The sequence below is a fragment of the Gorilla gorilla genome, chromosome 19 (assembly GCF_029281585.2).
Source record: "Gorilla gorilla gorilla isolate KB3781 chromosome 19, NHGRI_mGorGor1-v2.1_pri, whole genome shotgun sequence".
In the NCBI taxonomy this organism is placed as follows: Eukaryota; Metazoa; Chordata; class Mammalia; order Primates; family Hominidae; genus Gorilla; species Gorilla gorilla.
In genome coordinates, this window is record NC_073243.2 from 105799184 (window position 1) to 105825801 (window position 26618).

The 26618-nt window shown below is 48.9% G+C and overlaps 1 long non-coding RNA gene across 1 annotated transcript in view; it reads left to right on the forward strand.

Annotated features, from left to right (window-relative positions):
* The window catches only part of LOC134757629 (uncharacterized), a 273011-nt gene that overhangs the window by 1326 nt on the left and 245067 nt on the right, over positions 1-26618 (forward strand). Inside the window, exons 2-3 of the long non-coding RNA XR_010131849.1 lie at positions 5936-6024; positions 9053-25831. This is a non-coding gene — a long non-coding RNA (uncharacterized lncRNA). The remainder of the gene's footprint in view (positions 1-5935; positions 6025-9052; positions 25832-26618) is intronic.

Here is a 26618-nt window from a genome sequence, read left to right on the forward strand (position 1 = left end):
TATTCTTTTAACAGCATGTCGTGAAATCTGGGCAACTCAAACTTCCTCTCACAGAATTTTAATATTTAGCGTTCCATTAATGTGCTAACAGCAGATGTGTTGTTATTTACGTGCTGGACACAGTTTAAGCACTTTCCATGCATTGCCTCAATTCCCACAGGAAATCGGTGAGGTTTACAGATGAGGGACCTGAGGCGCCTGCTCAGGTCACCCAGCTAACGAGTGGGAGAGCTGGGCCTGTGCCTGCCACGTCACAAGACTCTGTGGCTCTCCTGGGCTTAGTTTGTCAGCTCCCATTGGGTACCTGTGTGCTTCCCAGTTCTTCACTAATATGAAGTTAATATCTTTGACCATACATCTTCCACTTGTTCAATTGTTATTTAGGGTAAATTCCTGGAAGTTGAGCTATTGGAGTTAACACTTGATTAGGATTGTGATACCATCTGTCTCTATTGTGCTCAAGTCCTGAAATAACCAGGTGTTAGTTACAAGGGGAAGCGCTCATCTTTGGGGAGTATCAGTAATGTCACTGAGTAGTTTATCAGTTTTCTGTGTTCTTTTTTTATTTCCATTTTTTGAATCCTATCAAATATATATGAGTGCCTCATTAAAATATTTCTACAGTCAGTAACAATACAGGTGCTGGCTACAAACGAGGTCACATGTTTACCCTGTATAGCCAGGTGAGCCTGCTGTGTTTCCTGCCACTCACCTGCACAGAAGTGACCCATCTGTCCAAGTGACAGAGGTGCCATTGCCCCAAGGGAGTTCGACAATATACAGTCCTTGGTTCTGTCAAGACTCAGGTGACGTTAGGTGGCAGGTGTACCACTTCTTAAACTTTTTAAATGTATCACAAACGTAAGAAGTTACAAAGGAAAAGATCGATACATTTGGCTGTATAGCTGTTAGAAAAAAATAAATAACATAAGGCTAAAAACACCGTAAACTCAAAAGGCAAAAAAGCTAAGAAAGATCTTTTTTTTAAATAGAGACAAGGTCTCACTGTGGCCCAGGTTGGAGTGCAGTGGCACAATCATAGCTCACTGTAATCTTAAATTCCTGGGCTCAAGGGATCCTCCCACCTCAGCCTCCTGAGTAGCTGGGACTATAGGTGTGCACTACCATGCCCAGCTAATGTTTTTTATTTTCATTTGTAAAGATCAGGTTTCACTATATTGCCCAGGCTAGTCTCAGTCTCCTGGCCTCAAGTGATTCTCCCTCCTTGGCCTCCCAAAATGCTGAGATTATAAGTGTGAGCCACTGAGCCCAGTTGTAATACTTATTATACATATCACAAGGAACTTCATGACTGCTATGCAGAGCTCTTTCACAAATAAGAAAACCCAGCAGAAGAATAGGCAGGTGTTAATTTTTACATTGTTTATAAAGGAAAAAAGGCAATAACTTGAATGTCCATTAATAATGGCTTAGATAAATTGTGCTTTATCCATTTGCAGGATAACTGTGCTATGACTAACATGAATGAAGGAATGAAGATCTGTATGTATTGATACAGAAAGACGGACAAATACGTAATTACAAAACACGTTGATTTAGTCAACATTAGCTGAGGGTCGACCTTGTCCAAGCTCCATCTGAATGAGTTTCTCCAAGGCAGACTTCTGCCTACTCATGGCAGAACCACCAAGGAGCTTATTAAAATGCTGAATCCAGACCGCATTCCAACCAGCACAGCTTCCGGAGAGCCCTCTCTTTCCTTGACTTCTAAACAGCATGCTCCAGCAGAGGTTCAGGTTTGGGTTCCTCGAGGCATCTTTCCTTACCCACCCTCTCCCTGGACAAGCTCATCTATTCCCTGGCACCGGTTACCATCCTGTGCTGAGATTCCTGGTTTATAGCCCAGCCTAAATGAGTCCTACACTTCTGTAACCCAACTTCCATTTTTTTTCCCCCTCTGCTATTCCCCAGGAACCTCAAACTCAGTGTCTCTAAAATTACACAGATACCTTTCCTACCCAAGTCTCCCTCTGTGTCTGCCTCAGAAAGTGGCATGAACTTTCAGCTGGGCATATCATCTTTGCCTCCTTTCTGTCCCTCCCTCTTCCCCTGCCCTGGTATCATTGCCATCACTAAGTCTCCTAAATACCCCATTTCCTTGCTTTTATTTATTTATTTTCACTCCAGTCATACTCGTATTTCATCCTCTCAGTCCACCACACCTCCACATAACTCACCTCTTTCCTGGCTCACCTGTGCCCATCTTTCAGGTTGCAGTGTAAAAGTCATTTCTGTTATCTCACCTTCTCTGACACCTCAGACCAGTGCTGGTCTGTTTGTCAAACTCTCCTTTGACATCCAATAAGTATCAAAGGTAGCTCTCAGAGTTACAGAGGAAGTATCTGACCTTCAAGACTGTCATCTCCTTAAGAGTCTGGACCACACCAGCCTCGTCCACTACTATACCCTGGACTTATCACAGTGACTGAGACGTAATGGGTACATATCAATTGTTAAACAAATGAATGAGCAAACTGATGTATGCATTTGGCCTCAAATTCTATAACACAAGTAAGTCTGGGTGTTTAAAGAACCAGCAGCAGTGTTTGTCTTCTTCTTTGTACCAAAAGATTCTCTTCTGTGTTTTTGGAAGAAAAATAACTAAATGACACAAAAAGAAAACAAATGACATGACTTGATGATAAGGAAGAAATACTGTGGGTGGCAGTGGGAGTCACACAGCTGAGAAAGCCAGAATTTTTGCAGATGGCCCTGGCATACACGCGCTTCAGCAGAACTGCGGGAGTGCAGATCCTCTGAGGGTAGGACGGGCTGCAGTGTGCGGGACCACCAGGCCATGGGGCAGGAGAGGTGTGTGCATAGGTCGCTGCCGGCAGGAGGCATGGGGAGAATTTCTGTGTCCCCAGCAGTGTGGCAGGAAGCCCCTGAGGATGCTCTGCCAGAGGAAGACTTGAACTTCCTCATTTCCCGGGTGGAGGTCAGTGCCCCCTTCCTGAGCTGGTAAGTACAGGTTCTCCGCGGAAGACACAGACACAAGCTCCAGCTTGTCATTTATACACATACAGTTTCAAAGCCACACACATACTGGGCTGTTTGTTTTTGGTAAGTGCACGGCAAACACAGAGTTGGGATGCACGTGCCCGTGTAATTTTAAACACATTGGAAAGATAGAGGAGGCCAGTTCTAATTTGAGGACTGTCTAGCTGCAGTGATTTATCGTACACAGACCTGAAGCATCACCACACTGCCGTGTTGGCACAGATGCAGATGGCATCGTTCTCACTGGTTTTTGGAGACTAGAGCCCTCTGAAGTATGAATACCCTGCTTACAAGCAGGCCGAATGGCATAGCGGTTGCGTCACCAAGCTGATTGCTAAGCCAGGTGTTTTGTAGGCAGAACATTATTATTTTGAATAAACTCAATAGCAACTTTTTAGTATCAACATAAACCCAGCCTTTCAGGGGCTGGCTGACTGGCCACGGGCGTGTGGCTGGTCAGGGAGGGGCCGGGTGTCCAGCAGCATCCTGTGACTCACAGCCCTGTGCTCCGTCCACTTTGATACTGGAAAGCTTGCACGCACCATGTGTACTCAAATGCTGAAGCTGAGACTTAAAAAAAGATTCCTCCAAAACATTCATGAAGTCTACGTGGTTTGAGATCCCCGAGCTGACCCATCTGGGGGTGTTCCCTTACCTGGGTGGACGCAGCTGGGGACCCAGCTCCTCCATCCCTCTCTGGAGCCCTGTCAAAGCCCAGGTCTCCTAGACAACGTCCCTGCGGTTGCCCCGATGATCCTGCCGTTTGAGGCTTGGCCTCATCACAGGGCTTGGCTCTGGAGGCAGATGTAGCAGCTTCAATGGCGCCACTGCAGAGGGCAGTGCCAGCTGCCGTTGTCCTTGGGAGCCCAAGATCAGCATCTCCAACTCTGTGGAGAGACCCTGGCGCTGTTCCACAGTAAGGGGTGTTGATCACTGACTCTGGATCGGGCACTGTGTGCAGGTTTGAGGGATGGTACCTTGTTTATCCCCAGACCCATTCCACTCACAGAGGGGAGCCAGATGTCACAGAAGGGACATCTCCAGGGTCACACATGCAGTAGGCCAACTGCAGCCTGGATTTTGCTGGGAGGGGGCGTCTGCTGCTCAGACTGCCTTTGGTCATTCCATCAGACAGAATGTGCTAGAGGTGGAGGGCAGGGGGTACTGAGGGAGATGGGGAAGGTGACTTGCCTCGTGCTGGGCGATACTAGGTGGGCCGTGCTGTGTGTGCTGGTCTCACCTTCAGCTTGCAGGAGCTCTGAGCACGTCACACCCTGAAATCACTGGGGCTGTACTCATTGCTGGTTGGGGCGAGCAGTGGAATGTATTGGGATGGTTGTTCAGGCAGAGTGTGAGTGGGAACGCAGGTGCCAAGGTGATTAGTAACCCCTGCATGGAAGATGCCATTTCTTCCAGCTGCCAAAGAGATGCATTAGGAGCAGGGACCTCAGGGAACCCTGTTTTGGTTTCTGCTGCAGTCCCAGATTCCCGGTTCTGTTTAGAAGGCAGCCTCTAAGTAATAGAGCTAATTCATTTCAATATGGCAATATATACACACACATATATGTGTATCCATATGTATGTACTTGCAAGCTCCATGTGCATGCATCTGTGTGTGTGTGTAGTCATCCAGTCTTTTAGGGACTTAGGGATAAGGCAGGGCAATTGGGGAAGTTTGCACATGGGAGCCTGGACTGGGTTGAATGGTTCTTCCCCCAAAATCGTGTCCACCTGAAACCTCAGAATGTGACTTTATTTGGAACTCAAGTTTTTGCTGATGTAGCCAGTTAAGTTAAAACGATGTCATACTGGATTACGGTAAACCCTAAGTCTAATGACTTGTGTTCTTATAAGAGAAAATAGAGACACACAGGAGAGCATGCCAGGTGAGGCAGTGGCCGATCGGCCGATCAAACTGATGCACCTGCCAGCCAAGGCACCCCAGGGAGCTCCAGGGTCACCGGAAGCTGCAAGAATCCAGGAGGACTCTGCCCTGGAGCCTTCCGAGAGAGCACAGCTCTGCTGACACCTTAGTTTCAGACTTTTCCCCTCCAGAACTACGAGAGACTAAATTTCTGTTCTTTTCAGCCACTCAGCTTGTGATGGTTTGTTACAGCATCCCCAGAAAAATAATATAAGAGCCCAAGGATGGATGAGGCAGGGGATGGTACAAAAGGCACACACGCTGTAGAGAGCTGCAGCCCTGGGGGATTTGGACACCATTGTGATAAGCAGGTGCTTACTGAAGTGTTCAGCTCAGACACAGCCCGGCCCTGGCAGCCCAGGTGAATGACCTGGGAGGTGGCTCCCAGCAAGCTCCCAGGCCCAGGACCCCCTTGCTCAGCCCATGGCCAGATAGTGGACCTCGCAGTGATTGGCTGTGCTGCGTGCTGAATCACCAGCCCCTCTTTCACTTCCCACCGTGATCTGGGGGCTTCCCGCCCTGATTTGGGGGCTCCCCACGTAGGCCTTACCTAGTTTGGCTGGGTTCCTGAGGCCTGACCTGTCTTCAGCTCAAAGTGATGCCTGATGGTGGAGACCTTGTGCTGCAGCCTGTGGTCCCGGCTGGGCAGGGAGAACTGGCAGGCGTCAGTTTAGGGCCCAATTTGGCCTATTCCTTGTTGTATGGCCTGGTGGCTTCTCTCAGCTGGGGCACTTCTAGAGTAGGGAGAACAACCTCCCAGTGTTGATAGAAGGAAAGCATGTGCTTACACGTTTACTCTCTGTGGTGCCGGGGATGTGGTAAGTAATTGATCAGCCAATCAATAGCAATCAGTCAATAAAGGGTCACTTCAGTTATTCCTGTCTTTATTTTACTGTTTGATTGCTAGCCTTGGTTCCCAGAGCAACTGTCTAATTTCTTTTTCCTTTTTTTTGCACATTGCATCTTCTAACATGTCTGCCGGACCTTTAGCCCTGGTTCCATGAAGATGGGGATGAGGATGGTGACGCTGAGAAGTCTCCCTGGCACAGAATAGCATGCTTAGATGAGCTCAAGCTCAGGTCAGTTTATTATTTTCTTTCAGACATATAGAGAAAGGAGACTGATTGGCCATTACCTCCATGTGGGTACGGACCAATTGAGGTCACAAGATCCCCGTAGCTGTGGTCTTCACAGCAGAGCTGTTATGATCATGAGAGCAGGAAGGAGGTCAGCTTCACCCTGCAGCTGAGCATGAAGAGGAAATTTGGAAGAGAGGCTGGGAAAACAAGGGATACACTGGTGGAATATTTATTTCTAGCTTTATTTATAGCATCCTTTGCTCAGAATCAGGAATCAGCAAAGCAGCAGAGAGGTGGGGCTGCCCCTTGAGTACCGGTTGTGGCTGGGGCTTCTCTGGTGCTCAGGCGGTCACATGTCCCTTTGTTTTCCTTCATGGCCCTGCCCTCTTCTGCTTGGCACTGGGTCTGCTTGCCTCTCCTGCAGTTGGTTCCTTGGGGTTTTGTGACCACGTTACATTCTACAAAGCCATTTACTGCCCAACAATTAAGGCAGTCATGTAGGAGGAAGGCTGGCTGCTAGGATCCCTCTTTCCGTAGGAGGAAGGCTGACCGCTAGGATCCCTCTTTCAGGGGGCTTTTCTGCCTTTGCATTTCTGTTGGGGAATAGTGTTTCCACTTGGGCTTGTGCTAGGATTTTTCAAGATGAATTAAAAAGCGTCTCTGTTTTTCCACTATCGTTGAAGTTTTCCAGGTTTTTTTAGGAGTGAGCCATCTTATACAGGATAATAATGTCCATCATACCTTAAAATTTTGAAAATAATTTTACGTAACTTATCTGCCTTAATTTAAATATGCACCAAAAATAATTATAAATGTATATTTACACATATGTGTTGTATTTATTTTAACTATGATTGTCCTTTACTGTTTCATGTAGGTTTGCTGCAAATTAGGAAAGGTTCAGCTAAGAATGAGATGCAAAGATAGAAATTAATTTTTCTCCTGCAACAGCAATGCTAAGCTGTCTGCCCAGACAGCAGTAGCTCCTCACAGGCATCAGCCAGGACCCAGGCTCACCTGTCTGCTCTGCCATCTTCAGCATAGGTTCTGTCCTCACATTACAAGATGGCTGCTGCACCTCCAGGCATCACGTTTGCATTCCAGGCAGGAATAACATAGAGGGAGGGCAAAGGCCGACGGGCAAAAAGATTTCTCCTGTGGAAGCTTTGCCATTTTATTCTGGAAGGGCTGTCTTTCTCATGGACTTCTGCTCACATCTCATGGACAAGAACACTGTCGCACAGCCCCCCCGATTACGAGGGAGTCGAGTGATCTTAGGTTTAGCTCTTACAGTCCTTAGAACAGAGGCAGGCAGGGCAGAGAACAGAGGCAGGCAGGGGCAGAGAACGGAGGCAGGCAGGGGCAGAGAACAGAGGCAGGCAGGGGCAGAGGGGACTGACAAGGAATGGGAGCTCTCAGGCAGCCGGCCGGGCCTGCTCTGGCACCTTCAGGATGAGGATGGCCTGGATTTCCATTCACTGGGTGCTCATGTTGGCCCTTTCCTGTAGAAACTTACTTTGTAGGAGTGACTTAAGGCTAAAAATTGAATTTCATGTAAGTAAATTTAAACCCTGGATGTGTCATTGTGAGTTTTCAAGTTTAGTTTATCTGATGAGCGCAAGGCCCAGCACTGTGCCTCAGTCTAGACAGAGTTTGGAATAAGAAGCAGCAGCCATCCACGCGGGGCCGTCTGCAGGCTCCCTCTGGGAGTGCTGAGGAATGGCATGGATGGTGACAGTGCTCACCAGAGCTTGCGTCCGGGAGCTGCAGAGGAGCTGCTTTGTCCGTCCATGGCCCTGCCCACATCCACGGCTGCTGCCTCCCTGGCTGGCCTCACCTTTGCCTCTGCCTAGACTAGTCTCAAGTCAGGGCATAGATGCTGGCGGGACTGAGGTAAATAATCCAACTGGAAAAGCAAGCAGGAGTCTTCCCGATTCTCCAGGTGGTAGGATTCCCGAGTCTCAAGCTGGAGTCCTGGGAGGCACAGCCACTGTGAGGTGCCACCTGCAGCTGCAGGCAGATGGGTCAGGGAAGCAGGGCCTCCTCTGCCTGCAGTGGCTGCAGGACTCGTAGGCGTCACCCTCTTTAACGCATCACAGCTAGTTTATTTTCACCTTTTCATGGGCCATCATCTGTTCCTAACTTCCTGTTCCTCTTCTCAAGGCTGGGGGAGGTGGCTTGATGCAAAGACGGCCCCAGGGCCTGCCGCATCCTGCCTCCTCCTTCCAGCTCTCTCCCCTCCTTCCTGCCCAGCCTTCCTCTTGAAAACGCCCTGAGCCCTTTTCCTGTGCCTTTCTCAGCCACCTGCCTGCAGAGGGGCTGCTGATGAGGAAGAGATGGTCCCTTCCCTGCCTGCGCTCCCATGCTCACTCTGTGTGTCCACCCCATCAACCCTCCAGGGACGCTTCTTTTTCTCCCAAGATATGTTAGGGGAAGAGGCACGTATTTTAAGGTGCCCTCTGGGCAGTCTCTTTGTGCCCCAGCATTTATTAATTTGCAGCCACATGCAGCCTGGAGTGTCAGAGTCCCAAAGGGATGTTAACACAGTCGTCCACTGATTTAATCAAAAGCAGCAGCTGGGGCCCGGGGTGCAGTCGAGTTATGAAATTAAGACACAGTGCAACACACAGGAGGGCCTTTTATGCAAACTGTTGGTCTGACCACTTAAAAGTTTGGGATGTGAGTGAAAATTGAATGTTCATCCTCAGATGTGTAGCATGCTCCACTGTGAAACTAATTGCATTTCAGTAGCACATGGAGGCCATTATCATTGCTATTATTAATAACCATTTATTAACTGTGCACAGTGTGAAACCAGAGAGCTTACTCAGCACAGAGCCCTCCCGTACAGAAACTGGGCATACACAGGATCGATTTGGACCTGCTTTTTATTGCTGCTCTTGTTAAGCTTAAATAGTCTTTTGTTTGTACAAATGTTATTTTTGTGCAGCAAGCAAAAGCAGATAGCGTACTTAACACTGCTGTTTCACACACTTGTTTTTCATGGTGAAAAATGTGAATGGTGCAGAGCGTTCCAGACCCAGCCTCAGTGTTTTTAACCACGGACATCCTCCCAGGCAGACCAGATGCCCTCTACGCGTAATATTCAGGTTTGTGCTCAGAAAAACGATCGCATTATGCACACCCTTCAGGGTTTTGCTTTTTTCGTTTGAAATACCTTTGCAAATCTTTGTCAGCAGGGGCAGGCTGGCAGGCCCGTCGGTGGTGCCCATGGCATGGAGGAGCCGCAATGTGCTTAGACTCTGTGATGCCAGCAGTGCCATGGGGTATGCCATTGTTCATTGTCCTGGACTGGCATCTGTGGAGTCCCTTGGGATTAATTTCTGAAGATGGAATTATGTGTACTTAAATGTTGCTAATTATTACCAAACTGTGACCCAAAAAAGTGTCACCAATCAGCCCTCCCAGAAATGGCACGGGGAAGTGTCTGCTTTGGTTCATCATGTTTCTGAGCTCCCAGCTCTCTGGCCCCCTCTGCAGAGATCGACCACTGAGGCTGTTTATTGAGTTTATTGAGTGTCCTTCTAGACTTTTTATGTATGCCACACTCATAGGCATGCTTACTGTGTCTCTCCTAATTCTCCTCAATGGTTGTGACAGTTTCTCCAAACTGGGGCCCAGGATGGGTGGGATCACCTGTGTGGTGCGGAGCTTGGAGCCATGGCTGCAGGGAGCTCAGGAAACCAGAGACTGGTCCCCTCTGACCTGCCCGGTGGGACCCCTGCTTTCCTATGGGAACACAGCAGCAGCATCAGTGAGCAAACTGAAAAGAAAAGACTTTTCCTTTGTGCAGCCATTAGCAGAGGAAAACAAATGCCAAATGTAGGTGTGTTTTGGCGTTGGTAGGGGGATAAAAGAAATGCATGTATGCACCGGCTGGTGAAATGGGATTTACAAACACAGTCACGACTTAGTGACAGGAATACATTAGGAAAAACCCGTCGTTAGGTGATTTTGTTGTTGTGCAAACATCGTAGCATGTACTTACACACACCTAGATGGTGCAGCCTGCCACACACCTAGGCTCTATGGGAGAGTCTGTTGCTCCCAGGCTGTAAACTCACGCAGCAGATGACTGTGCCGAATGCTGGAGGCAATTGCAACACAATGGTGAGTATTTGTGTATCGCAACATAGAAAGGTGTAGTAAAAATACTGTACAAAAGACAAAACGTGATGGCTTCCAGCTTCATCCATGTCCCTGCAAAGGACATGATCTTGTTCTTTTTTATGGCCGCATAGTATTCCATGGTGTATATGTGCCACATTTACTTTATCCAGTCTATCACTGATGGGCATTTGGGTTGGTTCCAGTCTTTGCTATTGTAAATAGTGCTGCAAGAAACATATGTGTGCACATGTATACCTATGTAACAAACCTGCATGTTCTGCACATGTATCCCAGAACTTAAAATAAAAAAAAAAAAAGAAGAGAAAATGGTTCACCTGTACAGGGCACTTACTATGAACGGAGCTTGCAGGACTGGAAGTTGCTCTGGGTGAGTCAGGGAGTGAGTGGTGAGTGAATGTGAAGGCCTAGGACATTACTATACACTACTCTAGACTTTATAGACACCAGACACTTAGGCTACATGAAATTTATTAAAAATGTTTTCCTCTTCAATAATATACTTAACTAAGTGTACATTTTTAACTTTATAAGCTTTGAAATTCTTTGTAACTTGACTCTTTTGGAAAAACACTTAGCTTAAAACAAACCCATTGTATAGCTGTACAAAAATATTTGCTTTCTTTACATCCTTATTCTATAAGCTTTTAAGTTTTTTATTTTTTTACTTTTTAAACTTTTTTGTTAAAAACTAAGACACAAACACAAGCTAACCTACATTACAAACCTATCATCTAGGCTAACCTACATGAGCCTAGGCCTACACAGAGTCAGGATCGTCAATATTACTGTCTCCCACCTCCACATCTTGCCCCACTGGGATGTCTTCAGGGGCAGTGACACGCATGGAGCTGTCATCTCCCATGACAACAGTGCCTCTGAATACCTCCTGAAGGACCTATCCGAGGCTGTTTTACAGTTACCTTTTAAAAAAAAAAAATAGGAGTACACCATAGATAGGAGGATACCCTAAAATAATGATAAAAGTATAGTAAATGCTTAAACCAGTAATATATGCATTTATTATTATTATCAGGTGTGATGTACTGTAGATAATCGGTATGTGCTACACTTTTCTACGACTGGCAGTGCAGCAGGTTTGTTGACACCAGCCTCCCCACAAATGTGAGCGACGCGTTGTGCCGTGTTCCTATGACTACAGCATCACTAACGCGGTGTGCCGTGTTCCTATGGCGACAACATCACTGGGCAGTGGGAGGTTTTCAGCTCCGTAGTAACCTTATGGAGCCAGCGTCATATACTTGGTGCCTACTGACCGCAATGTCGTTATTTGGTGCATGCCTATACTTTGTCATCACAAGTGGCTGCTGAAACTTCTCTCCCTTACACAAACACACGTGTGCACACACAGAAGCACATGCACACGTATATCTGGGGAGCCTTTATCTGTGCTTCCTTGGGTACCGTGGTGAAAAAGCTTTAATCTAGAGACTCTGGATCGAAGCATGGGAAAACAGAAAAAAAGATGTGTTTGCAGAAGTGCCTGTACTGCTGTCCTGCAGGAGCATGTTAGTCTCCTACCGTGAATTTTAGAACTTCAGTCTCTTTGGCAACTGTGTTTCTGGAGCTCTCCCTGCTTGCTGGAACTGCTTGTGTACAAAGCCACGCAGTTGTGGAGGAGGGACCCTCAACCGCTTTAGCAGCGGAAACCCCTTTTTCCCTTACCATGTCAGGAACCAAGTGAAATAATAGAAGCCTGGAAAAGAAGATGGCTTGCATTTGAGGTGTGGTAGGCAGAATAATGGCCCTCCAAAGAGGTCCACCTCCTAATCCCCTGGACCTTTGGATTCGTTAGGTTATGTGGTGCAGGAGAATCAGATGAAATTAAGGTTGCTAATCAGCTGACTTTAAAAGAGGGAGATGCCCCTGGATTATCTGGGTAGCCCCATGTAATCACAGGGGTCCTTAGAAGTGGGAGAGGAAGGTGGAAGAGGAGAGTCAGGGGGAGCCTGGGCACAGAGGCATGGTCAGAGAAACACAAGGCTATTGGCTTAAGAGGACCAAGGAATGTGGGTGGCCTCTAGAAGCTGGAAAGGCAATGGAGCAGAAGTCGCACCCCCACCCCGCCTCGGCCAACCCCTTGCCTCCAGGAGAAACCAACCCTGCTGACACCTTGAGGTTAGCCCAGTGAGACCGGCTTTGGAACTCCTAACCTACAGAATCCCAAGATGATAAACTAGTGTTGTTTTAAGCTGCTAAGATTGTGATGACTTGTTACAACAGCAACAGGAAACGAACACAACAGGTTGCCTGAAAGAGTCTCTTTCGACTCCAAGGCCATTCACTTTCCACCAGCCAGGGGTATCTTGGTTTCAGGAAGAAGATAAGATGTCATTAGATGGTAGCCTGGAGCTCACACAGGGCAGCTGCATCTATCTGGGCAGAGAGGATGCTTTCTGGAATGGCTTTCTGTTGGTGATGCCTTCCAGGATGGCCATGGGGCAGACAGGAAAGAAGGGAGAGCCTTAGGTCCAGGGCATTGGGGTCCCTGCGCTCACAGGAGCTGGTGCTGAGGGTGGGGCATGTAGGCACCAAGGGCAACCTGTTCCATGAACAGCCCAGCAAGAAGCTGCAGCACCCAGGAGGCCCCAGAGGTACCTGGGGTGAGGGCCTGCCTGGGTGTCATGGCTGCACACAGTGGCTCAGTGCCAGCAGAGAACCGCCAGGGGAGAGGGGTCTCCTGCGGAGGAACTTGGTGCCTCGTGTGCCTTCCTAGTAGATGTCACACAATAGGGACCCTGGGAATGTCCTAGGGAATGACACAGACTCCTAGCTCCACTTGGCCAGTTTCTGCATTTAGAAGGGTGAGCTCTGGGAGGACCTGCTTTGAAGGATGCAGTGATGTCATGTAGACTGAGTTTGTGAACTTTCAGGGGTGAAGGATTGGAAAGCTGCCTTTCTTTGGCTATTTCATAAGTATACCAAGATAGTAGAATTCCTACAGCTAAAGAGCAGTGATGTATTACTTTTCAGTAAGCTTTGCAGACCTGGGTGTAGAAAGCATTGCTGCATCCTCACCTCTTCTCTGAGTGTCCCCTTCACACAAGTCGGCCATCCTCTGAGTTCTCAAAGGGAGGCTGTTCCCTCTCTTGCCACTGAGGCGTGCCCTCCCTGCTCCCCTCCCTGTGGCCTTGTCCACGTGCTCTCCTTCACCCTCTGCCAAACACAAAGCCCGTCTAAGCCCATGTCCCATAGCTCTTATCCCTGACCTACAGGACCACTCCCTCATTCCCTGAGGCTCCGGACCCTGGTCATGGTGTTCCTTTCATTTTCCTTCCTGGCACCATTTTTAGGTCATTGGTCTCCTTGAGGATAATCTGCTGAATGCCTGGTCTCTGTTGTGGGACCGCCTCACAGCTCTAACCACCTTCCTGGCACGCTGTGGCCTCCTTCTCCTGTGGCTGGACCCCCAACCTGTCTCTCCCCAGCCTCTGCCTCCTTCTCCCATGGCTGGACCCCAGCCTGTCTCTCCCCAGCCTCTGCCTCCTTCTTCAGTGTTTGAACCTCAGCCTGTCTCCCTCCAGCCTCTGCCTCCTTCTCCCGAGGCTGGACCCCCAGCCTGTCTCCCTCCAGCCTCTGCTTCCTTCTTCTATGTCTGGACCCTCAGCCTGTCCCCCTCCAGCCTCTGCCTCCCTCTCCCGAGGCTGAACCTCAGCCTGTCTCCCCAGTCTCTGCCTCCTTCTCCCATGTCTGGACCTCAGCCTGTCTCCCTCCGGCCTCTGCCTCCTTCTCCCATGTCCAGACCCTCAGCCTGTCCCCCTCCAGCCTCTGCTTCCTTCTTCTGAGGCTGAACCTCAGCCTGTCTTCCCCCAGCCTCTGCCTCCCTCTCTGACTGCCTCTGCCTGCCCTGCCTCCTGGGTGAGCCCCCACTGTGGTGCTTTCTGGCCCCCATTCATTCTTCTTACCTCATTTCTGCTCCCTAGCTTTCCCTTCACCCTTAGTTCCTTTCTTACCCAGGTAAGATTCTGTGGCTAATGATGTCATTCCTTCTTTTGAGCATCCTCAATTCCCTTGCCCTCTTCCCTCTCTTTTATAATTCACTTGGAAACATCCCAGCTCTGATTAAACACATTTATCTACCCTGAGGGTCTGAACATCGCAGGAGACAGTTACACAGCTGGCTGAGGCTCACTTACGATTCATGATTGCAAACCTCGGAAGGGTCTTAGTGCGGCCTGGAAACCCGGCCGAGTGGTCCTGGCCACTTTGGTGCCCCCGACCCCCCTGCCCCATGTCCCTGAGGACCTTTTCAGGGGCCTGAGGCAGCAGGGAGTCTCCCTTCCTGGTGAAGCCTCTTGAGCCCGGGGAACCCTGGGCACCACCCGGGAATGGGAGCCGCCTGATGCTCAGGCCCTCCCCAGCCTGTTCTGACTTACTTGGCCTAGAGTGGGGCCCAGGCAGAATTCGATTTTACTGTTTAATTTCCTCATTTCCTTGAAGTAGAAGAGTGGATCCGTTTCCTGCAGCTGCTTTTACAAATGACCACAGACATGGTCGCTTAAAATAACAGAAATTTATTCTCTCAAACTCCTGAACTGAAGTGATCTGCCCGCCTTGGCCTCCCAAAGTGCTAGGATTACAGGCATGAGCCACCCGTGCCCAGCCTTAGAAATGTATCCTGATAGTTCTGGAAACCAGAAGTCTGAATTCAGCGGGGCTGTGCTCACTCCGAAGGCCCCAAGGAAGGATCGTTCCTGCCTCTTCCAGCTCTGGGTGCTCCGGGAGCTCCTTGGCTTGTGGCCACATCCCTTGAAGCTCTGCCTCCATCTTTACATGGTCTTCTCTGTGTCGCTGTGTGGCCTTTTCTCTCTCTTACAAGGAGGCTCTCATTTTAGGTTTCCAGCCCACGTGGGTAATCCGGGATAAATTCCTCCTTTGAAGATCCTCACCATAATCACATCTTCTGCCTTATCAGGTAGGGTTGATTCTCATCGTAAAAGATTCTGGGAACTAGGTTGTGGACCTATGTTTTAGGGGGTCCCCATTCGGCCCACTACAAACAGATAGAAGGGAAATGAACAGATTCTAAGTACACAGCTCAGTGAATCATCACAAATGAAACACATCCAGGCAAACAGGATACAGAGGAAGGAATAGCACCTCTCCCACATCCTGCAAGCCCCTCGTGCCTCCTACTTGTCCTTAACCCGCATTCCAACAGGACCCACCTCCCACGTCTGAACAGCACAATTTTGAACCACACGTACACCGAGCCACACTGTGTGCGCTTTTGTGCCTGCTTTTTTTGCTCACCATTATATGTGAGATAAATCCCTTTTGTTGTGTCTAGTTGAAGCTTGTTCATCTTCATTGTTGCAGTATAGCTTTGACTGTGTGAACACACCACAATTAGGGATCCATTCTACTGTAGGCGGGCATTGGGTTGTTTCTAGATTTTGGCAACTATGAATCTCGCTGTTGTGATGATGTGTGGATTTGTCTTTGGAGGCACACACATACTCGTTGCTGTCGTGTGAATGCCTAGGAGCAGGGTTTCTGGGCCATAGGGACATGCGTTCTCAGCATCAGTAGATCCTGCAAACCCTGTTCTGGAATGGATGAGTGAACGCTTTCTCAATAGAGATGAGAGCTTATGTTGCACTCCCTTCCATGCTGGGTACTGCCTTTGTCACATCAGTAGTTCTCACGTGTGCAGGGTGTTGCATTACCCTGTGGGAGATATCAACCATTTTTTCATCTGTTTACTAGCCACGCGGCTATCCTCTTCTGCATAGTACCTGTCCAAGTCATTTGCCCATTTCTTTGAATTGTCTGGATTTATTGGATTTTTCTTGTTGATTTGCCCAAGTCCTTTGCCAAATGCGTGTCTTATGAATGTCTTTTCTGTGGTCTGAATTTCCCTCTCAGTGGTGTCTTTTGATGAATAATAGTTCTTATTTTAATGTGGCTCAATGTACCTTTTTTTTTCCTTTTGTGGTTTTAGTGCTTTTTTTTCTTTTCCAATATTTTCTTGAAGTTTTATTATTTCACCTTTCTTGGTGAGACTTACAATCTATATGGAATTAAATTTGTAAATGTGAGGTCAGAATGGGGGATATGTGTCTATTGCCCCTGATATTTAGATACACATGTGGGACCTCCCGCTGCCTTTTCTCTGTCTCTTGTTGTCTTCGTTTTGAGGACTCTCCTTTTCCTGAGTGTCCCAGGGCTGATTTTGTGTGGGTGGCAGTGGGAGGGCAGGAGGAGGAAGAGGGACTGCTGGGTCCTGTGTCTTTATTCCCAGCTCCCTCCCGCCCGGCGAACTCTGGTCTGGTGGGCAGCAGACTGGCTCCCTCACTTCCCTTACTTCTCTTCCAGGAAGCCCATCCTGGTCTCCATTCCCCAAAGCTGCTCTCCTGCTTGACTTCAGCCACACCCTCCTGCCACCCTCTTCCTCTGCCCGCTAGCCCTTTGGCTCTCCAGGGAGTGCGGCTCGTGGCTTGTCTCCCCATTGATCCTCCTTCACCTCCTGCCTGTGTCTCCTGTGCCTGACGACGAGCTCACCTTCCTGCCTCACTGTGAGTGCCTGCCCTGCCAGCCCTGCTGATGCCATGAGTTTCCTCTGCCCTCCACTGTGCCGCACGGCGCAGCCCATCATAGCACTTTGCTTGCCTGGAGGTCTGCGAGCCTTCTCAGGGGAAGGAGGGGGCTTTTCCCCCTTGGCCTCACTGTATTCATTGAATTGCATGAAATTGGATTACTCTCCAGCATTGCCTGAGTCCAGTGTTGAGAGAAAGGTAGGTGAACTCCATCCATGAGTACAAGGGAAACTCTTTGGAAATGTGTTTGTAAGCTACTCTGTCTGGTATTTTCATTGGTATTTGGTCCAACGCTTGCCATAAGCTTCTGTGTTCCCTGCCACTTTACTGAGAGGAATGCAATCCCTCCCAAAGTCCCCGACACTGGGCACCCCAGAAGTGTCATTCCCAATGTGAGTAATGAGCACTTCCAACCCGCAAGAGAAATATTGCCCTCAAGATGAAGGGGGAGCCAGGTGTCTGTGGCTAAAGAGACCCCTCCCTGCCCACAGTACCATTTCCATGGCTTTGGAGGAAAGCATGGGACCACGGCTTGCTCATAGGCTGGTGAAGATGCTGGGGGCATGGGTCCTTTTGACCCCTTGGTCCCTGACAATCAGGAGATCTTGACTCCATTTGACACCTGTCCCAGAGGAGGCAGTGCCCTGTCTCCTCTTGTCCCTCTCTAGGTGCCGCTGGTGGGTACGGCAGGCCCCGTGGGTGATGCCATCCTGCTCGCCATAGAAGGAGTGGACAAGAGCTATGCTGCAGCCGTGCTGAGGGTGTGCCGGCTCTGTTGCTGTGGGGTGACCATTCAGGTCCTGCAGAGAAGCGAGGGGCTGTGCCCAGAGACTCCATGATACCCTTTGTCCTCAGGAACTCCCTGAAATGTGATGGCTCAGGCCGGAAATTCTTCCCCCAAAGGAGCCGAAGTGATCACCGGCCGGTATATGAGCACGGTGCATCAGTGTGTTCGCTGGGCCTGGGTGTCCCTGATGAGAGACCTCCCTGCTGTTGACCCAGTGACACCCCAACATTGATCCTGTAAAACGAAGCCCAGGCAGAACAGCAGCAAGGACAGCAGCAGCAGCAAAGAGCTTCCTTTGCCTCTTTGTCAGACATGTCCTCCGAGTCTGACTCCTCTCCTTCCCTCCCTCCCTCCCACCAGTTGCTGATATTATTTTAGGGTTCTAGCCATGAAAGGAGAATAATTTGTAAACAAGCAAATCCCATGCCTGAAGAATCATGTTTTGACAGTACAATCAATGCTTTTTGGAGTGAGGGGTTATATATTAAATGGTTAGGATTATTTTGAGACAAAAATGAAGGTTAATGGAATGAAGCTTAGTATTAACTAGCTTGCAGATGTCTTTTTAACCTATGAAGTGGTCGTCTGCTTTTACTAGTAGGACAGCTTGACCAGTGTAATGATTTTCAAGCTACAGAGACAGGCAATATGCCATACATAATTGCATAATATGTAAGAAAAATATCCATTTTCCTCGCACTTCATAAGACAAGTGTGTGCAGGTACCAGATTAATGATGTCAGTCTGGCTAGTTCTGCTTGACATTTTTTTCTTAAAATTTTAACATATAGATTTTATACTTCTCGACTCTTATAACCTTGTATGCAGTAATGACTAGTCAATTAAATGATACCCCCAAATATTAATATAAATGCTAGGCAAGATACAAGAATTCCCCAGCGGGTCCATTTTGCTGCCTCTGGTTTAGAAAATCAACTTTGCAGCTGGTGCGTTGGTGGCACCACTGTGATATACTCAGGTTTGTGTGGATGCTTCCTGCCTCGCCTTCCTGCCGCAGGTGCGGGAAGTGTGTGGTGTTGAGGTCAAAGGACCGGGCAGGTCCATGTGACTGCTCAGGTGAGGCTGGACCGTCTAACATAGGGGCTTTGGGATCACGTCCACGCCTCCCTTCATGGGTGAGGGACGATACTGTGGTTTCTCACAAGGACGCGCCCATCTGGAGGTAAAAGTGAGGCACTGAAGGTGGAATTTGCTCCTGGATGAGGGCCCGGTTTGCTGGCCCCTCCCGGCGGCTGCCCCCACCCACCTGTTTTCCAGCTTGGCAGTGCTGAGCAGGGTGTCTCTGGGCAAACCCCGTCTGTGCCTGCGGAAGCCAGAGGGAGCCGCCTGTGCTCGGCGCCAACCATGGAAGCGGCTTTCAGAGTCCTCGGAGGACCCTCTCCGGGGACCACAGGGCGACGGCCGCTCCCAGCGCAAGGGCGTTTATGAACTGCTTGATAAAAAGGTCAGAGCGATGTAAGCTAAAACGGAAGGCCCTGCTGCGGCTGAAGACCCTTCTGAGGGGGGGATAAGCCCGCTGTGAAATTAGAATGTCAGTCAGCGGGAAAATGGGATTCAGAATGCTTTAAAGCTGAAAAGCTCCTTAGAGACTTTGCATCAGAAGCCCTCATTTTCTAGTTGAGAAGACTGGAGCCCGGTGAGATGGAACAGGCCTTGCAGGGCAGGACTGGGGCTGGACTCTCACACGCCTGGGTCCTGACTCTCGGGTCTTCCCACAACATCGGTCTGCATCAGGAGGCAGAGACTGGTTAGATGTTCAGCTTTCTGCTCTGGGTACGCCTTTTGGGAACCTGTCCCCTGGGAAAGAAGCAAACAGATTACCCCAGTTAGGAGTGGATCGAGCCTCCTGAAGCTGAGGACCGGGAACCCCTGCCCCCATAGCATGCTTCTGAGGTTCAGATGGGGGCAGCGGGAGATTTGGAGGAACATAAGGGAGAAGCGGCAGCAACTAAAACCTTGGCAGGCAGCGGAGGCCTCTCTGCCTGGAGCCCGTTGCAGCAGGAAGCCCCAAAGCCACACGGAACAGTACCTTCTGCCCTCGGCCCCTTCCAGGGAATCGAACCAGCTTCCGCACCAACCTGGCCCTTGGCTGAAGCCCTGCTCTGCCCTGCCTCCTGCAGCCCCCGCCAAGCACCAGGCCTCTTACGGGTGGTATTGGGTCCCCAACAAAGACATGTCGAAGCCCTAACCCGTGATACCTGTGAATGTGGCCTTATTTAGAAATGGGATCTTTGCAGATGTCGTCAAGTTAAGATGAGGTTATACTGGTTTAAGGTGGGCCCTAAGCCCCTGAATGCTACCCTTACAAGAGGAGAAGAGACCCAGAGACAGCACAGATGGAGGGAGACGATGTGAACACACACAGCGAGAAGGCCACGGATGGCAGAGGCAGAGATCCGAGGGATGCGTCCACAGCCAAAGGGCTTCAGGGCTCCCAGCACCCCTGGGAGCTGGGAGAGAGACCTGGAGCAGATTCTGGATTCTCCCTCAGAGCCTCCAGCCCTAGCATGGCCCTGTTGATGCTTGGATTTTGGATCTGAGTGGTCCAGAATTGCGGGAGAATACATTTCTGTTGTTTTAAGCTGCCTGGCTTGGGGTAGTCTATACCGCAGCTGAGGACATGTACACAATGGCCTTTAGAGTCCGCTCTGAGGCACCCCTGGAGACTGCTCCTGCTGTCCAGGACTTGATCGCAGCAACCACCTGACCCGCCCTCATCCCTCCCTCACCTCATTCCCACTCGCGTCCAAATCTACCCTCCTCACCCTGCTGCAATGGCCTTGCGCAAACACACCTCTGATCATGGCCCCTGTGCTCAGCGATGCTTGGAGGCCAGCATGGCAGCCCAATCACAATTGCCCAGCGTGGCTATGTGCCCTCCATGGGCCCACCGCATTCCCTGGGCCTCCCCAGGCCCTCACGTCGCCATGCCCACCCTTCGTTCTGCAGGGGCCACTGTGGGGTCAGGTCTCAGCATCCCCCCCGGCCTCTGTTTCTATTATCAGGAAGCCGCTTGTTCCCTGTCTTGCTTGCAAATACCTGCCCGTGTTTTCACATTCGAGCCGGTCCTCTGCCTCCCAGGTTCAAGCAATTCTCCTGCCTCAGCCTCCCAAGTAGCTGGGACTACAGGTCGGGCCTGGTTAGTAGTCGGATGGGAGACCGTTTATTCATTTTACAAGCAATCGTAATAAAGACACACGGGGATGTGCAGTGACCTGGTTCTGCCCCGCAGAACTGCTCAGCATGTTTGGGAGGAAAGATGCATTCAGAAACCTCTCTTCAACTTCTCCTTGGCCACTGTGTGAGTGTCTTGATGTCACTCCAAATCAGCATGGGAAGGCCAGCAATGGGGTCCAGGTGGGGAAACTGTGCTTGTGCTGGACACTGGAGGATGCGGAGGCTGGAGCTGCCGCTGCAGAGAGGACTGGCACTGAGCAAGCCCCGGCAGGTGGGCAGATGGGGGCAGGCGGGTTGGTGGGTCTCCTTGAGATGCCACATTTGCAAGCTTGAGAAGTTGAACTTGAAATCCATCCTTGGAAAATCATTTTGCAAGCAGGTACTAAAGAAATAATTGCCCTTCCCTTGGGGGGCCCTGAGGAATGAGGAGAGGGAACCTGGAGGAGGGATTTTGCAGAAAACTTTAGCTCATTCGGTTGTATAAAATCCAATGGAAATGGAGGGGAAGAGGAGATGTTCGTTCTTACAATTGCTTTTTCAAAAAGCTCTTTTACATCGTTTATGTCATTTCAGAGATGTACGCGCCCAAGCCTGCTCCATCGCTATTGAACATGGAGTGGGTGGAGTGAAGGGCACAGAGGTAAAACATGTCTTTGAGATGTTTGGACTGGGACCCAAGGACAATGATGGTGTCACTGACTGGTGGGGACATTGGTGGGAGAAACGATGAGGCGTGAATCTGGACACCAGCCACAATCAAGCCCTGCTCTTCTTGAGTTCAACTGGGAAAAATGCAGTAGACAACGTGGTAGTGTAAAGGAAGTTTCCAGGGGCTTCCTGTAGGGATTTGGTGGTAGAAGATCAGAAGGTTTGTCTGATTTATCTAAACCAAATTTTATAAGGCAAAGATAAAGCCTATAGAAAGAAGCAGTTTAATTTCACAGTTGGGAAACTGAAGTTATTGTAAGTTTTGGGTTCAATTAGATTGGAAAGTTTACTATACAGCGTATCTTTCCCTTTCCTCCTCCCTCCCTCCCTCCCTCCCTCCTTCCTTTCCTCCTTCCTTCCCTCTTCTCACCCTTCCTTTCTTCCATCAATCGATCCATCCATCCATCCATCCACCCACCCATCCACTTTTGTACTTACTGGAAAATGAGCCTATACATTTAGAGTGTTTACATGTATCTCCCATAGTTTCTGAAGTGAAAAAAAAAAGACTCAGGGGAAGCAGCATGTTGCCTGGCAGAACTGGCGGCTTCTGTTCAGAAGGCAGAAGGGCAAAGTAACTGAGGTTCCTGGGTGGTGTTTTTCTTCTCTGTGTGCAGCCAGCCCTCTTTATTATTCATCTCTAGGGGCTTCACATAGCTGGGGCAGCCCCATCCTTCAGAAGTGTTATCTTGGCTATAACTGGTCCATTTAACATACATGCCAAGCACCCATAGGGCTACAAAGAGCCATGGTCCTGCTTGTGGATTTGCAGATTGAGTAACTGGTCAAAAAAGAAAGCATGAGAGATATTCCAAGATGCCTGCAAGGCCAGCCAGCCCTGGCTGATCCCCTCCTGTGTACCCACAGATTCACCGTCATGACCTGTGTCTTGCGCCACTTTTGGAGCGTGGGATTTGGGACTCCTCCCCAGTACAGGCCATCATCTGGAGTTCTGTCGTGTTTCCATATTTCACATGGAGTGATGAATATGCTGGAGATGTGGGCTCTATGGAGAGTGCTGGGCTTCTTCCAGTTGCCACATCTGTTGTCCCCAGGAACCAGTGTCCTCTGCAGCTTGACAAAACCTCTTTTCCCTGGTTCTCCACACCTTAGCCCATCACCCTTCCTAAAATCTTTTCCTTGGAGCATCCATCTTCCATATAGCTCTATCTTGCCACCTCCTGAAACCACATCTGCTCTCCCTTCTCCAACAGGCTAGTGGGTTTCCTCCCGGAGGTCCACACAAGACCTTGGCTCAGCAGAGTGGAGGTGCCTCCCTCCTCCTCTGTTCTCTGCTGCTCTTCCCCCGTTCCTGGTGGAAGGTCATCTGTGTCTGCCACCTCACTCCTTGGGTACCAGGTCAGTCATGATGGCCTGTTAATTTTTCCCTTGTCACATCTTTCTTATTTGTGATTTTATGATATTCCCAGGCCCCAGTGCTAGGTCAGGGCTGACTGATGCCACTCCTGGGAACGTGTGGCTGCTTATCCCCCTGGCTTCCCTCTATTCTGCAGATAAGTGACAGGTAGTGGAGGCAGTGGTGAATGGGCACACCCTACTCAAAGCTCAGAATGACTGCCATTTCCACCCCTCCAAGACCTGAGGATGGTCATTCACAATCACATGGGCACTTTCCACACTGGTGGCACCTTGGAAATGATTTGCAGATAGCAGCTCATTGAGTCCTCAAAATAACCTAACAAAGAAAATATTTTACAGATGGGAAACTGAGACCTAGAGAGGTGAAGTGACTGAGTCACCCAGCTTGCAAGTGCTGTAGCCCAGGTTTGAAACTGGGCAGCATGTCACTCTCGGATAGCTGCCCATGCTCTACTCCTCTCCCTTCAGCCGAAACCCTCCAGGGCCCTCCCAACAAAGCCGTCTCTGCATCATGTCCCTCCTCCTGTCTCCCTCCTTCATCCATCCTGCCTTTCTCTAGTCATCCCGCCTTGCTTTATCTTATGAGTTTCCTTCTCCTAAGAATATGTGTGGAGCAGACTGTGAGCTTCTGAAGGCAGGCCACTTGCCTGTGCTTATTACTTAGGACTTTTGTTTACAATTCCTCATCACTCCAATCATGCTGCCTCATACATATGATAATAGCTCAATATGTGTGGAATGCAGATTATCAACTTGCTTCATACTGACCATGCAAAGGAGAGGTGAGGCTATAGTGCATATGCAAAACCAAGTGAAAACTAAGGCAATTATGTCGATAATTCACGAAGAAAATAACACTTTTTGGGGGGCTTAATTATCTGGATTTATCCAGTGGGCGTTTTTGAAAAAGCAGTTATCCAGACAACAGCCGGAGGGTTCCCTTTCACGTTGAGTGGGTCACAGGGCACCTGAGTCAGGAGCTTTGTGTTCTGGGGTTGGCGCAGAAGCCCAGTCATTGTTGGATTCTGGGAAAACTGAGTGGCTTCCCTGTGCTGTAGTTTTTCTTTCTGTTACTGAGTGAGGCCAAGATCTTCACAGAGCTGGTTCATGTTGCGTAATCAACCTCCTGTTTTTTGTCTTGTCTCACTTGCTAATTCTCTTAATTCCAACTTTTAGCATTCATTTTATGCTGAGTTTTTCTCTAATTGATTCTTTGGAGCTTTTTGTTTCCGACGAGGTTGCAAACTGTGGTGCCAACATCCATCCCCTGCTCTCTTGGTGGACCTGCCCACCTCCTGGAACCCAGAAGTGGACCGTACAGGGCCCGAACCCACAAAGTACTGATGGCTAGGAGTGGTGACGTCACCACAGACCCCGTGCCCCAGTGCAGTGACTCTCCCCTGGCTGCTGGCTTCTGCTGCCTGCAAACTCCCAAGGTGACGGCCCCTGGGTGTGGCTCCAGCATCCGTATTTCACTGAGAGAGCCCCTGATGACTGTGGTGGGGCTGACAGCCATGGCAGGGCTTCCAAAGACAACTGTGTCATGAGCTCTGGACATCACGTCACCACTCAAAAAGGTTCTGATTTGAGAACATTTTGGATTTCAAATTTTTGGATTAGGGATGCTCAACCTGTATTGACTTCAAGTGTTAAGGCACCAAATAGAAGATCCATTTTTTGAATCAACCTTAAATGGGATTTCTTTTTTAAGCAGCGATTCACAAAACTGCCTCAATCTATGAGAGACTGTAAAGCTAAAAGAAAACTGCAGAGCCTCAGGGCTAGGCGGCCTGGCAGGCACACACTGACAGTGCGCTATCCTGAATGTGACCTGGTCTTGGAGATTCCATCAGAATAAATAGAGCCACGGCCCCATGCCAGTCTGAGCACTCCACTTAATTATTCAGGGGAAACTCGGATATACTCAGGCCTTGAAATGAGGCAGAAGCTTGCAAGGTTTCAGACTGTGTTCAAACTTCCCCTGCCAGCCAGCCGTGTTGGAAGCATCAAGCATCGAAGCCTCGTGAATCAGCATTTGGAGAGGGAGATCAGCCGGGCTAAATTTGGAGATTTTTGACTCAGCCATCAGTGAAATTCAGCAGTTCCTCCTGAAGCTTTTGGTGACCTTTTGGTTTCATCCAAGCTCAAATACCAAAGGCACCGTGGAAGTGAATAGAATTGTAAACCCTTGCGTGAAGATCGTGCAGCTGGCGTTCTGAGATGAGTTCATCCACCACAGGACTAAACACATCTCTGTGCCTCTAGCTTTTCCTTTCCTGTGAAGGAATGGAAATGGGGCGGCGGGGAGGGGCAAGAGGTGGAGGCAAACAAAGAGGAGGTGGCAAGGAGATGCCCCTCGCCATGCCTGGCGCAGAACGCAGGAGGCACCCGTCTGGACCTCACCAGCGCCGGTGCCCAGTAGCTGTCTCCCACCAGCTCTCCACGGAGCTCAGAAGGCCTCAAGTCAATGCATCCTCCAACACATCCTCGTGTATTGCCAACTGAGCCTTTGAGCGAGTGTTCAGTTGACACTAAGTGCTTTTTGCTCTCAGCACAATTATGTACTTCTGAATTACACTCGAAGCATCCTTTGAATGTGAAAACAGGTTAGATCAAAACGTCAAAGTGCACCTCTGTCCCTAATGATCCTTTTTAATGCATCTGTGGTTTCTAACATTAAGAGAAAATGTGAATTTAGCTGTGTGCTTTTATGTGTCTACTCTGTGACTTGTTTATCCAGGCTATACTTATAAACAGAAACAATAGAAGAACATAAAATATGAATACAGTATCCGTATTAAAGTATAATAAGCATTCTGAAGTATTTGTTAAGCTGTCAGGAGCTCTGCCGGACTGGAAGATGTAAGCTGGGGCTGGGTTCTTCATTGTTCTGTGGACTGAAAGCCTCGCTAATGACGCCACTCTCTTCCAGCCCTATTTCAATATGTTTTAGCTACAGTACTTTAGCGTCAAGATCTTTTCCTCAAGCCTTTCTGGAATGAATCATTTCTTCTATTACTTATTGGTAAATATCTTGTTTTTGTTGTTTTTAAATTACAGAATAACTACATGCTCATCATAAATAATTTAAATGATGTAGAAATTAGTAACTAAAATAATAATTTCTATAGACTCACCTCGCTTATAATTTAACATTAATCTGTCCAGAATGAATATAAGTATATTCATACACAAAATGTATTGTCTGTAATCTTAACCCATTTATGGCTAGTGTTCCATTGTTGGAACGCTAAGCTTGTGGGAGTTATTTGTATCCTATTGCTCAAGGTCATTGCCGTGGTCTGATTTTTCACAAAAAAATTTGCAACCTCCAGCATATAAATGGGCTAATGACATAATGCAAAGGATATTATCCAGCATGTCTTGCTTTCCTCACTTAATGTATATTTAACAACTTTTCATGAATGCCTATTTTTTGGTAGAAAAAGCTAAGTTACAAAATAAGATAAATTAAAAATACATGGCCAGGTGCAGTGGCTCACGCCTGTAATCTCAGCACTTTGGGAGGCAGAGGTGAATGGACAACGAGGTCAGGAGTTCGAGACCAGCCTGGCCAACATGATGAAACCCGTCTCTACTAAAAATACAAAAATTAGTTGGGCTTGGTGGTGGGTGCGTGTAATCCCAGCTGAGGAAGGGGAATCGCTTGAACCTCGGGAGTGGAGGTTGCAGTGAGTCAAGACTGTGCCACTGCACTCCAGCCGGGGTGAAAGAGTGAGACTATCTGAAAAAACAAAACAAAACAAACAAAAAACCCCCCAACATTGTGATATAGCTGTTCATTGGGCAGC